This window comes from Eptatretus burgeri, chromosome 1 (assembly GCF_056783735.1).
Source record: "Eptatretus burgeri isolate ZD-2024b chromosome 1, Ebu_testis_v1, whole genome shotgun sequence".
Taxonomy (NCBI): Eukaryota; Metazoa; Chordata; class Myxini; order Myxiniformes; family Myxinidae; genus Eptatretus; species Eptatretus burgeri.
The window spans coordinates 135,713,539-135,726,641 of NC_140961.1; the positions used below are offsets into that span (position 1 = coordinate 135,713,539).

Below are 13,103 nucleotides of genomic sequence, written 5' to 3' on the forward strand. Positions count from 1 at the left end.
ATTAAGCGGGGGGGTAGTGTGCAGTAATGACCCATCACTCCTCATCCCACCCCTCCCCTCCCCATGTGTGTGTGTGTGGGAAGGGTGGGGTGGGATGAGGGAGGTGGTGGGTCATTGGGGGGTGCACAGGGGGATGACGGGGTGGAGCTTGTGTGGGAGGGGCTTGTGTGGGTGGGGTTTATGTGGGCGGGGCCGTGGGGGGCTTGTGTGGGCGGGTGTGTGTGTGTGGGGCTTGTGTGGGTAGGGCTTGTGTGGGAGGGGTGTGTGTGGGTGGGGCTTGTGTGGGTGGGGCTTGTGTGGGTGGGACTTGTGTGGGCGGGGCTTCAGTGGGTGGAGCTTGTGTGGGCAGGGTTTATGTGGATGACGCTTATGTGGATGAGGTTTGTGTGGATAAATGGATGGTTGGATGGGTGGATGGGTGGAGCTTGTGTGGATGGGTGGATAATTTTTTAATTTAATAAACATGTTGTGTGTGGGGAACTAATTAACAAATCACTAATTATGTGAATATGATGAATATGGGTGGAGCTTGTGTGGAGCTTGTGGGGGGTTTGTGTGTGGTGGGGTTTGTGTGGGGTTTGTGTGGGGTGGGGTTTGTGTGGAGCTTGTGTGGGGTGGGGTTTATGTGGGTGGGTTTTGTGTGGGCGGAGTCAAAAAGGGGCGGAGTCAAAAAATTTCAATTTATCTTTGTCTTTTGTAATTCCTGTGAATAAAATGAACCTAAAATCTCTTCCCCTTCCAAATCATATATCTTATAAGTCATAGGAACCGTATCTATTACATCAACAATTTTAAAAAGTTCTTTCGTCCATCGTTTAGTAAAACCCTTTTCAAAATGAGATTTCCACCTATATATTCTTACGATATCACCAACTTTGAACTTAGGTTTTCTGACATTAATCTCTTTTTCATATTTTTATTTTGTAAATGTTTCTGATGGTTTGATATTTGTTGACGTGTGAATCGTGTCATTATACTTATCCACAATATCCTGAATAAAAGACGACCATTGTTGTGAACCGAGTTGTGTGAATTTTTTTATATAGTCTCTCTTTTAAGGTACGATTAAAACGTTCAACAACAACTTCCTTCCCTTCATTAAAGGTACTGTATAATGTAATACTGTTATTTTTTAGAAAATTCATAAATGTCTTGTTATAAAACTCTCTACCCTCATCAGTCCACAATTTTTTAGGTTTTCTCTTACTTTTATTAAATATCTGTTGAAAGGCTAACATAAGAGTATTACCTGTTTTATTTTTTAATGGTACAACCCATGCGTATCTACTCCTCAAATCAATAACGGTTAAAGCATACTTGTACCCCTTATCATTAGTAAGTTCAATCAAATCAGCAGACCAGATATAATCAACTTCCTTGGAATAAACTTTCCTTCTCTGAAACTTTGTGAATATTGGTTTGTGTAATTCATCAGCTAATTGCTCTTCAGTCTTAATGACATCATTAGAGCCTATAAGTTTTTTGAATTTCCAAGTCCGAGTTTCAATTTAGCACTGATCATCTTCTTCACAATGAAATGATCAACTTTTTCTCTCAAGGTTGGATTTTGTATCAGAGACAAATTATACAACATTTCTCTATCGGCTTCATGCTTTTCTTCCAACGTTGTGGTATTCCCATAATCAATATCGTGTCTCATGCACACTTAATCAACTCTATTGATGGGCTTACTCCAGGATTTAGGATTGTCTGCCTCATCTAATCTTTTATCTGAGTTTGTGCCTGGACCACAGAAAGAATACCCTGGAAGATGTAATTCCCCTGGTATTGCAGTAGTTGTAAATTTATTTCCTGATAAAAACTTTTGTATATCTCCTCCTCGTTTGTGTTTGGAGATAAATTGATTTTTTTTTGAACCACACACCGAACATATACCTTTTTGTATAACCCTGTTATTTTTACTTTTAATATATGAAATGTTTTTCGTATTAGTTTTCTTTTTACATTTGAGACAATAACTCATTTATTTATGTGAAAAATTCCTGCAGAGTGCAAAAACCTTTTTCGTTTCCAACATGCACATTTGAATCTTAATTTTTAAAACATAAAGAATCCTTAGAAATGCCTTCACTCTCTCCTCCATTTATTTAAGAAAAAAAAAATGAAAAACTTGAATTAAAATGAATATCTTGTCGATGTCAATATTCTTGTCGAAAGTATTGCAAATAGACTTGTCAATTCTTTGTTTTCCTCCTTGGTGGGTTGAGTTATTTTCTGTAATACCACCAATCTTTTTTTAATCTCACTGGTTTCCATATTTTGATATTTATTTTGTCTCGCTCTTTCCTCCCTCTCCTTCACTCTCTCTTCCCTCTCCTTCTCTCTCTTCTCACTCTTCTCTTTTTCCTCCTTCTCTTTTTTCTCCCTCTCCTCCTTCTCTCTCTTCTCTTTTTCCTCCTTCTCTTTCTTCTCCCTCTCCTCCTTCTCTCTCTTCTCCTTTTCCTCCTCTTCCCTCTCTTCTTCAACTCCTTCCTCATCCCTTATTATCCTTGAATCGCTTACACCCCATAGAATATCATACATATATTCATCAGGATTTCTTGTTATTCCTGAATCCAAAATATTTTTTTTTACAACAGGAAACCAATAAAATTTCTTTTGAATTTCTAAAAGAGCCTTACCTTTTCTTAACTTCATAATTTTTTCATTATTTAACATTCTAATTAAATCTAAAGTTGTCGGTTTCTCAACATCAGCATAATGCCAATCTTTTATTGAAAATACCTCATTCTTATGTTGTAGAACATATTTATTAAAATACCGAATACCCTTTTCTTGAAGGTATGCTTGGACACAGAAATGATAATTTTCTTGAAGCCTTCTTGCTGTCATTTATGTATTAGAAATATATGTTAGAATAATATTATGGCACGAAACACCTCCCCATCTTCCCATAGTTAAATCATTTTGTATTTCCTTACTTATTAAATATAATCTTGTTTTTTCTGTTTTCATGATATAAAAAGGGCAAAACCATTATTATATTTACCCTTATTAAATTCTTTTATTTGTTGTTTACTAATGGTGGCCCCACAAAACTCATTCTCGATACCAAGTGGATAATATTCTTCCTTACGAGACTGATTTAATTGTTCCAGTTCTTCGAGGTTAATTTTAAATGACCAATTATACCCTAAATCATTCATATCATACCCCTATTGTTCTATTCTCATACAAACGATACGCCCTTCTTTATAAAAATTTATTTTAATTCGAACTGTGAATTCTGTATGACCTGGAGATAATATCAACACTTCTGTATCTTTGGAATACACGGCCGTTTTATTTAAAGATATATATTGTGATAAATCGCTTAATCTCACCAAGTCATTCACGTCAGTCGGGCTTGGATAATTTTTTAATTTATAAGCATTTTTCATGTTAATATTTTTGGTTATATTATATTTATGTCGTTCAGCCTGTGCCTTTGTGTAATAATTTGATAAATCAATATCCAGTTCTTGAGATACACCAAAGATAGAACCATCTTTACCAACATAAGTCATTTATATTAGATTAAAAATAATATCATAAAATTTTTTTAATTTTGTTGAGTTGAAATAACACATAAAGACATAATTGACCACAACACTTGGAATTTAATTCTTGGACTTGAAATGTTTGATAAACACCATTCTGTAAGAATTTTATGACTTCAACAGGTGGTGGAAGACTAAAAACTATCAAAATAATATTTGTCTTGACTATTAAAAATACAAACCCAATGAGAACCATTCCCATTATTATCTTCTAAGTTCATAATAATATTCTTTGTATGTTTCGGCACATTTGTTAATTCATCTCTCATACAAATAATCACATTATGAATTTTTAATTTCTTACAATATTTGACAAGTTGTTTCCAGCAATATTTCATCTTGTTCAAGAAAAGGTATTGATATTTTATGATGAATGAAGGTTCTTGGGTTCTGCTCGACCCCCTGTTAAACTAACTCCGAGATTAATGTTTCTTCTCACAAAAGATGGAAGACAAGGTTCAACTGTGAGGGATGAATCAAAGTATATTGATAAACCATTGGATATGAAAAATAATGATGATAGAGTATATATTGATCTGCTGAACAATCTAAATTATAGGGTTAGTAGTTCTAGTAAAAGAAGGAAAAATGAGAAGGAGAAACACATTATTCAGGCTTTAAGTATCCTTGGTTCAGGTGTTAGTTTTCTTCCAAATGACCCATCGCAATTAGTTAATAGACTGTTATTGTTGTTAGGCAGTAAGAAGGCTGGAAATAACAATTGTTTTAATGAAGCATCAGCCATTTTAGACCAGTTGATGAACATGAAAATAATTAATAAATATCAATATAAAGACATTTTATCTCATATTAAATAAGATGAGAAGCACAATCCTTAGTTTCAATTTCACAACAAGCAACCACACATCTTCATTCCCATACCCACTACAACTTGACACAACAAAAGAATATGAGGCATCTTTATTGTCCATGGAAACTTATAATACCTTATTTAATATAAGCGAGAAAAATGACAAGTTTATTTATAATCCGGGAAGTGGATACAAAACGATAACAGTCTCACCCGGAGCAAATGAGATTTCTCAAATATCTTCCGAAATTGCTCATCTTATGAAAGAACAGGGTGATGAACCCAAAAATATTGTTATAGACATTCAAAAACATACTTCAAAATCAACGATTAAAGTTAAAAATAACTACAAGGTTGATTTCACAATTAATAATTCATTTAGAGAGTTATTGGGTTTCTCCTCAAAAAAGATTGAAACTAATGGGACGTTTTACAGTGATAATGTCATTCAAATATCCTCAGGAATAAATTCGGTGTTAATTCACTGTGATTTGATTGATGGTGCTTATAATGATGGAAAAAAAACAAATACAATATTTTCATTCAGCGTAGACTCAACCCCAATTGGTTATAAATTCAATATGGAACCTAAAAATTTGGTTTATCTCCCTGTGTCAGGAAAAACCATACACAGAGTAAATTTTAGGATAACCGACCAAGATAATCGTGTGATTTCTTTTAATGGAGAAGTTATATCCATCAGAATTTACCGACGTGAAGTTTTTCAATAAATAAATACGATGGTTATTGTGAGGAAACACGAGTTGGGAAAATATAAAATAATTACAGGGGATGGGATGTTCCTTTCCCCATACTACAAGGGTGAAGGTATGTATCTTGGTAGAGGATACTATAAACCTAAGAGACAAAGGGGTGTTGGACATCAATTTAGAGGAGATGGGATAATTGATACTCTAATGGGTATTGGTTCAACTATTCTTAAACATAAAGATCTAATTGGTTCAATTGCTTCTGCTGTGGGAAATGTAGCAGGTGCTGTAAAGAACATAAAAGATGCCCAGAAGGAATCTCATAAATTACAAGCAATAAAAGAAATTAAGAAAGGCAAAACTCAGTTGTCCCCCCAAGAACGACAGAAAATAATTCAAATACTTGGATCAGGGTTTCAAAAGTTTTAACATCTTTTTTCCTAAATAAATACAAGTATGGAAGCAATTGATAGTATCTATGATTTGGATGATACGATTATTATCTCAAACTCCACTAAAAAAGAAGATTACTTCAAGGTAAATGCAATAACTGGAACAGACTGGAATACGAATGGTACAAAAAGTTTTGAAATAAATAATCAACAAACCTATTTGAATCTATCCGAAAGTTTCTTGTTGTGTAAATTTAAATTCACTAAGGCTGCGACTAACACAAACGCTACACTTGTAAATGATTTCTTCTGGAAAATGTTTGATAGTGTGCGTTTGTATATTGGAACACAAGAAGTTGAAGCGGTTGATTATGTCTCTGCTGTATCTGAAATGATGAAATTTACACTCTATACATTCAGTGATAGAATGTGAAAAGGGTCTGTCGAAGGTTTTATTCCTGATATGTCAACGGGAACAAACACAGACCCTGGATATACTCAAAGGAAAGGAATGTATAATGATGATACAAAAGCAGAAAATAGTTTTACTGTGGCAGTTCCTCTTAAAGGTATATTTGGATTTTGTGATCATGATAAAGTTCTGTATGGTCTTAAAATTAGATTTCAACTACAAAGGAATGATAAAGAAAATCGATTGCTTTTTGGTGTTGGTAATGCTTTTGGTGATCAGAATAAATTTGTAATTGAGGAAATGAGTTGGTATATCATTGAATATACTCCTAATCTTAAAACAGAAGAGATGTTGAATCGAAGACTTAACTCAAAGAAACCACTCAGTGTATCATACCTCAAAAGAAGATGTCAACATGTTAAACTCAACCAAACTACTTACACGTGGAATTTGGGTGTTCTGGAATTAAAGCCACGATATCTGTGGATGATTTTTAAAAAGCCAGATGGTGATACTGCGACTGATAAGAATAATGCATTGAGTGATAATGCTAAGGTGAAACAACTTCGCGTTTCTCTAGATTGAACATTTTATCCACGAGATAGATTGGAAATTAATTGGGAAAAAAATGATTTTGCTGAAGCATACAAGTCTTAACAAAAGGTGTGTGAAAGTAATGGAAATAAAGAACCTATTTTGGATATGACAGCATTTAAAAGTTTGTATACAATCTATGCGTTTGACCTGAGCGCTCAAAAGGAAACTATAAAGTCTAATCGAGTGGATACTTCCCTATACATTGAAAGAGGAGAGAGTGAAGAAGTTGATACATATTGTTTGCTTTTGGAAGAAACAGAATTGCAGATTAATACAGATAATGGTGTGATGATTAGTCTCACATAATTTTTTGTTAAATAAATGAGTGGAAAAGTACCAACTGGGGTATATGTTAATCAAATCAATCTTCATAAACTATCATCTTGTGTTCAAAATCAAAAGCCTTGTACGATTAACGTGAATACAATTCAGAGAAAAGGAGCAGTAAGAATTGATGTTTTGCTCACAAGAGAACAGGTTAAAATCTTGAATGACACTGGCTCACTTAAAATTAAAATGACAAAACCAATGTTGAAAAAATATTCAATAAGAGAGACGAGTGGAGGATTTCTCCCATTTCTAATTCCTTTATTTGCTGGTTTAAGTGTGGTTGGAGCATTGACAGGTGGTATTTCAACAGCGGTGAAAACTGCCAACGAAAGGAAGGCTCAACTCCAGGCTCAAAAAGAATTGGAAAGACATAACAAAGAGTTGGAGAAACAAATTAGTGGAAGTGGTGTAATTGTAGATTTTGCTGAAAAACTTGAAGGTCTGCCTGATAAAGCGAGATTGTTAGTTGGAGATATGCTTTCTTCTATAGCACAAGCAGGTGTAAAATTAACGAAAAGAGGTAATGGATGATATCTTTCTAATAAATAAATGAGCATTGATGAGTGGTTGAAAGAATTTGGAAAGAATACAACATCAAATTTACAACTTGTCAAATATTGTAAGAAACTAAAAATTCATAATGTGGTTATTTGTATGAGAGATGAATTAACAAATGTGCCGAAACATACAAAGAATATTATTATGAACTTAGAAGATAATAATGGGAACGGTTCTCATTGGGTTTGTATTTTTAATAGTCAAGACAAATATTATTTTGATAGTTTTGGTCTTCCACCACCTGTTGAAGTCATAAAATTCTTACAGAATGGTGTTTATCAAACATTTCAAGTCCAAGAATTAAATTCCAAGTGTTGTGGTCAATTATGTCCATATGTGTTATTTCAACTCAACAAAAATAAAAAATTTTATGATAATATTTTTAATCTAATATAAATGACATGTTGGTAAAGATGGTTCTATCTTTGGTGTATCTCAAGAACTGGATATTGATTTATCAAATTATTACACAAAGGCACAGGCTGAACGACATAAATATAATATAACCAAAAATATTAACATAAAAAATGTTTATAAATTAAAAAATTATCCAAGCCCGACTGACGCGAATGACTTGGTGAGATTAAGCGATTTATCACAATATATATCCTTAAATAAAACGGCCGTGTATTCCAAAGATACAGAAGTGTTGATATTATCTCCAGGTCATACAGAATTCACAGTTCGAATTAAAATAATTTTTTTAAAAGAAGGGCGTATCGTTTTTATGAGAATAGAACAATGGGGGTATGATATGAATGATTTAGGGTATAATTGGTCATTTAAAATTAACCTCGAAGACCTGGAACAATTAAATCAGTCTCGTAAGGAAGAATATTATCCACTTGGTATCGAGAATGAGTTTTGTGGGGCCACGATTAGTAAACAACAAATAAAAGAATTTAATAAGGATAAATATAATAATGGTTTTGCCCTTGTTTATCTCATGAAAACAGAAAAAACAGGATTATATATAATAAGTAAGGAAATACAAAATTATTTAACTATGGGAAGATGGGGAGGTGTTTCGTGCCATTATATTATTCTAACATATATTTCTAATACATAAGCCTGGTGTTGGCGCAGTGGTTAGGGCAGCGGCTTGGGATCCAAAAGGTCCGGAGTTCAAGCCCCGTTCGGCCACTGAATTAATACACCAGGGGGTTGACTCAGCCTGTCATCCTTCCGAGGTCGGCGAAATGAGTACCAGAGTACTGGGCCGGTGTATACCCCGGTTAAAATAGGTGTACCATATCCCTGTGTCGTAAGAGGCGACCAGGGTTGCGTCAGGAAGGGCATCCGGCGTAAAACATGTGCCAAATCACTCTGCGGATCATACGGATGATCCGCTGTGGCGACCCCTAATGGGAGCAGCCGAAAGAAGAAGAAGAAGAAGATATTTCTAATACATAAATGACAGCAAGAAGGCTTCAAGAAAATTATCATTTCTGTGTCCAAGCATACCTTCAAGAAAAAGGTATTCGGTATTTTATTAAATATGTTCTACAACATAAGAATGAGGTATTTTCAATAAAAGATTGGTATTATGCTGATGTTGATAAACCGACAACTTTAGATTTAATTAGAACGTTAAATAATGAAAAAATTATAAAGTTAAGAAAAGGTAAGGCTCTTTTAGAAATTCAAAAGAAATTTTATTGGTTTCCTGTTGTAAAAAAAATTATTGTGGATACAGGAATAACAAGAAATCCTGATGAATATATGTATAATATTCTATGGGGTGTAAGCGATTCAAGGATAATAAGGGATGAGGAAGGAGTTGAAGAAGAGAGGGAAGAGGACGAAAAGGAGAAGAGAGAGAAGGAGGAGAGGGAGAAGAAAGAGAAGGAGGAAAGAGAGAAGAGAGAGAGGGATGAAAGGGAGAAGAGAGAGAGAAGAGAGAGAGGGAGGAAAGAGAGAAGAGAGAGAGGGAGGAGAGGGAGGAAAGATCGAGACAAAATAAATATCAAAATATGGAAACCAGTGAGATTCAAAAAAGATTGGTGGTATTACAGAAAATAACTCAACCCACCGAGGAGGAAAACAAAGAATTGACAAGTCTATTTGCAATATTTTCTTCAAGACTATTGACATCGCCAAGCTATTCATTTTAATTCAAGTTTTTCATTTTTATTTTTTTTTTCTTAAATAAATGGAGGAGAGAGTGAAGGCATTTCTAAGGATCCTTTATGTTTTAAAAATTAAGATTCAAATGTGCATGTTGGAAACTAAAAAGGTGTTTGCACTCTGCAGGACTTTTTCACATAAATAAATGAGTTATTGTCTCAAATGCAAAAAGAAAACTAATACTAAAAATATTTCATATATTAAAAGTAAAAATAACAGGGTTATCCAAAAAGGTATATGTTCGGTGTGTGGTTCAAAAAAAAATCAATTTATCTCCAAACACAAATGAGGAGGAGATATACAAAAGTTTTTATCAGGAAGTAAATTTACAACTACTGGAATACCAGGGGAATTACATCTTCCAGGGTATTCTTTCTGTGGTCCAGTCACAAACTTGGATAAAAGATTAGATGAGGCAGACAATCCTAAATTCTGGAGTAAGCCTATCAATAGAGTTGATGAAGTGTGCATGAGACACGATATTGATTATGGGAATACCACAACGTTGGAAGAAAAGCATGAAGCCGATAGAGAAATGTTGTATAATTTGTCTCTGATACAAAATCCAACCTTGAGAGAAAAAGTTGATCGTTTCATTGTGAAGAAGATGATCAGTGCTAAATTGAAACTTGGACTTGGAAATTCAAAAAACTTATAGGCTCTAATGATGTCATTAAGACTGAAGAGCAATTAGCTGATGAATTACATAAACCAATATTCACAAAGTTTCAGAGAAGGAAAGTTTATTCCAAGGAAGTTGATTATATCTGGTCTGCTGATTTGATTGAACTTAATAATGATAAGGGGTGCAAGTATGCTTTAACCGTTATTGATTTGAGGAGTAGATATGCGTGGGTTATGCCATTAAAAAACAAAACAGGTAATACTCTTATGTTAGCCTTTCAACAGATATTTAATAAAAGTAAGAGAAAACCTAAAAAAGTGTGGACTGATGAGGGTAGAGAGTTTTATAACAAGACATTTATGAATTTTCTAAAAAATAACAGTATTACATTATACAGTACCTTTAATGAAGGGAAGGCAGTTGTTGTTGAACGTTTTAATCGTACCTTAAAAGAGAGACTATATAAAAAATTCACACAATTCGGTTCACAACAATGGTCATCTTTTATTCAGGATATTGTGGATAAGTATAATGACACGATTCACACATCAACAAATATGAAACCATCAGAAACATTTACAAAATTAAATTATGAAAAAGAGATTAATGTCAGAAAACCTAAGTTCAAAGTTGGTGATATCGTAAGAATATATAGGTGGAAATCTCATTTTGAAAAAGGTTATATGAAAAGATGGACCAACGAGCTTTTTAAAATTGTTGATGTAATAGATACGGTTCCTTGGACTTATAAGATATATGATTTGGAAGGGGAAGAGATTTTAGGTTCATTTTATTCACAGGAATTACAAAAGACAAAGATAAATTGAAATTTTTTGACTCCGCCCCTTTTTAACTCCACCCACACAAACCCCACACAAGCCCCGCCCACACAAACCCCACACAAACCCCACACAAGCTCCACACAAACCCCTCACAAGCTCCAATAAATTGAAATTTTTTGACTCCGCCCCTTTTTGACTCCGCCTACATACGCCCCTCCCACACAAACCCCACCACAAACAAACCCCACACAAGCTCCACACAAGCTCCACACAAAAACTCCACACAAGCTCCACACACACAAACCCCACACAAGCTCCACCCATATTCACATAATTAGTGATTAGTTAATTAGTTCCCCACACACAATATGTTTATTTAATTAAAAAATTATCCACCCATCCACACAAGCTCCACTCATCCACCCATCCCCCCATCTCTCCACCCATCCATTTATCGACACAAACCTCATCCACATAAGCCTCATCCACATTCACCCCTCCCACACAAGCTCCACCGACATAAACCCCTGCCCACATAAACCCTGCCCACATAAGCCCTGCCTACACAAGCTCCACACAAAAACTCCACACACATAAACCCTGTCCACATAAACCTCTCCCACACAAGCTCCACCCACATAAACCCCACCCACACAAGCCCCACCCACACAAGCCCCACCCACACACACCCCGCCCACACAAGCCCCACCGAAGCCCCGCCCACACAAGCCCCACCCCCCTCATCCCCCCTGTGCGCCCCCACCTTTGACCCACCACCTCCCTCATCCCACCCCCACCCTTCCCCACACACACATGGGGAGGGGAGGGATGGGATGAGGGGGTGATGGGTCATTGGGGGAGCGCACCTACCCCCTTCCCCAACCCCTCCCTCTCGTTCATGTCTTGATCCTCTTCTTGAAATTCAGAATCAAGTAATTGTAAACAAAACAAATATAATTTATTAATATTGAAAATATTAAATATTCATTTGCGAGAATGTATAATCTTTCCCAGCAATCTTCTTCAGATGTCTTGTGATTTCGAAACTCAGACACCATATTCTGTTTTGAAACAAAAAGTGGATAATAATTAGGTTTTATAAAGATAATTACATGGTAATATGAGTAAGCCTGGTTGACCACTGAATTAACACACCAGCCTCGTTGACCACTGAATTAACACACCAGGAGCCTGTCATCCTTTCAAAGCCAATAAAATGAATTCCAGTGTACTGACAAAACCGCGTTCAAACTAATGATGCAACCAACATAAGACGACATTCTAAAGAGAGAGTGATATTAATAATAATTCAGAAACATTTACCTCCAGAAAATCATGTGTTGTACAAGATTGCTTCAACAGCTGATGTTGTGTGATAGTGCTGAAAAAAAAAATAATAATAATAAGTCAAGGGTATAGATGAAGAGACAGACAGAGAGAGATACAAACAGACAGGGAAAGCGACACACACCCACACACACATATATATATACACACACAGACACACATATATATATATATATATATATATATATATATATATATATATATATATATATATATATATATATATATATATATATACACACACACACACACACACACACACACACACACAGACACACATATATATATATATATATATATATATATATATATATATATATATATATATATATATATATATATACACACACACACACACACACACACACACACACACAGACACACATATATATATATATATATATACACACACACACACACACACACACACACACACACACACACACACATATATATATATATATATATACACACACACACACACACACACACACACACACACACAGACACACATATATATATATACACACACACACACGTGTCTCACCATTGGTTTAATTCATTCGAGATCAGAGGCCGTGATAAGACTTCGTACCACTCATTATAAATGTCTTTCAATTCTCTTCTAAAATCATTGATCTCTTCAATAAGAGTATTCATTTGATGCACCTCATCGTGATATGTAAACTCCACTTCTTCCAACGACCTGTCAAGAAAAAAAAAAATATATATATATATATATATATATATATATATATATATATATATATATATATATATATATATATATATATATATATATATATATATATATATATATATATATATATATATATATCAGAATTATCACGA

General features: G+C 34.6%; 1 long non-coding RNA gene across 1 annotated transcript; it reads right to left on the reverse strand.

Moving 5' to 3' along the window:
* Positions 1-11,794: 11,794 nt before the first annotated feature.
* LOC147035507 (uncharacterized) lies at positions 11,795-12,934 on the reverse strand. Its single transcript, XR_015062270.1, has 3 exons — positions 12,799-12,934; positions 12,228-12,285; positions 11,795-11,965 (listed from the first exon to the last, which is right to left on the reverse strand). It is a non-coding gene; the product is annotated as an uncharacterized LOC147035507 (long non-coding RNA).
* Positions 12,935-13,103: the final 169 nt, after the last annotated feature.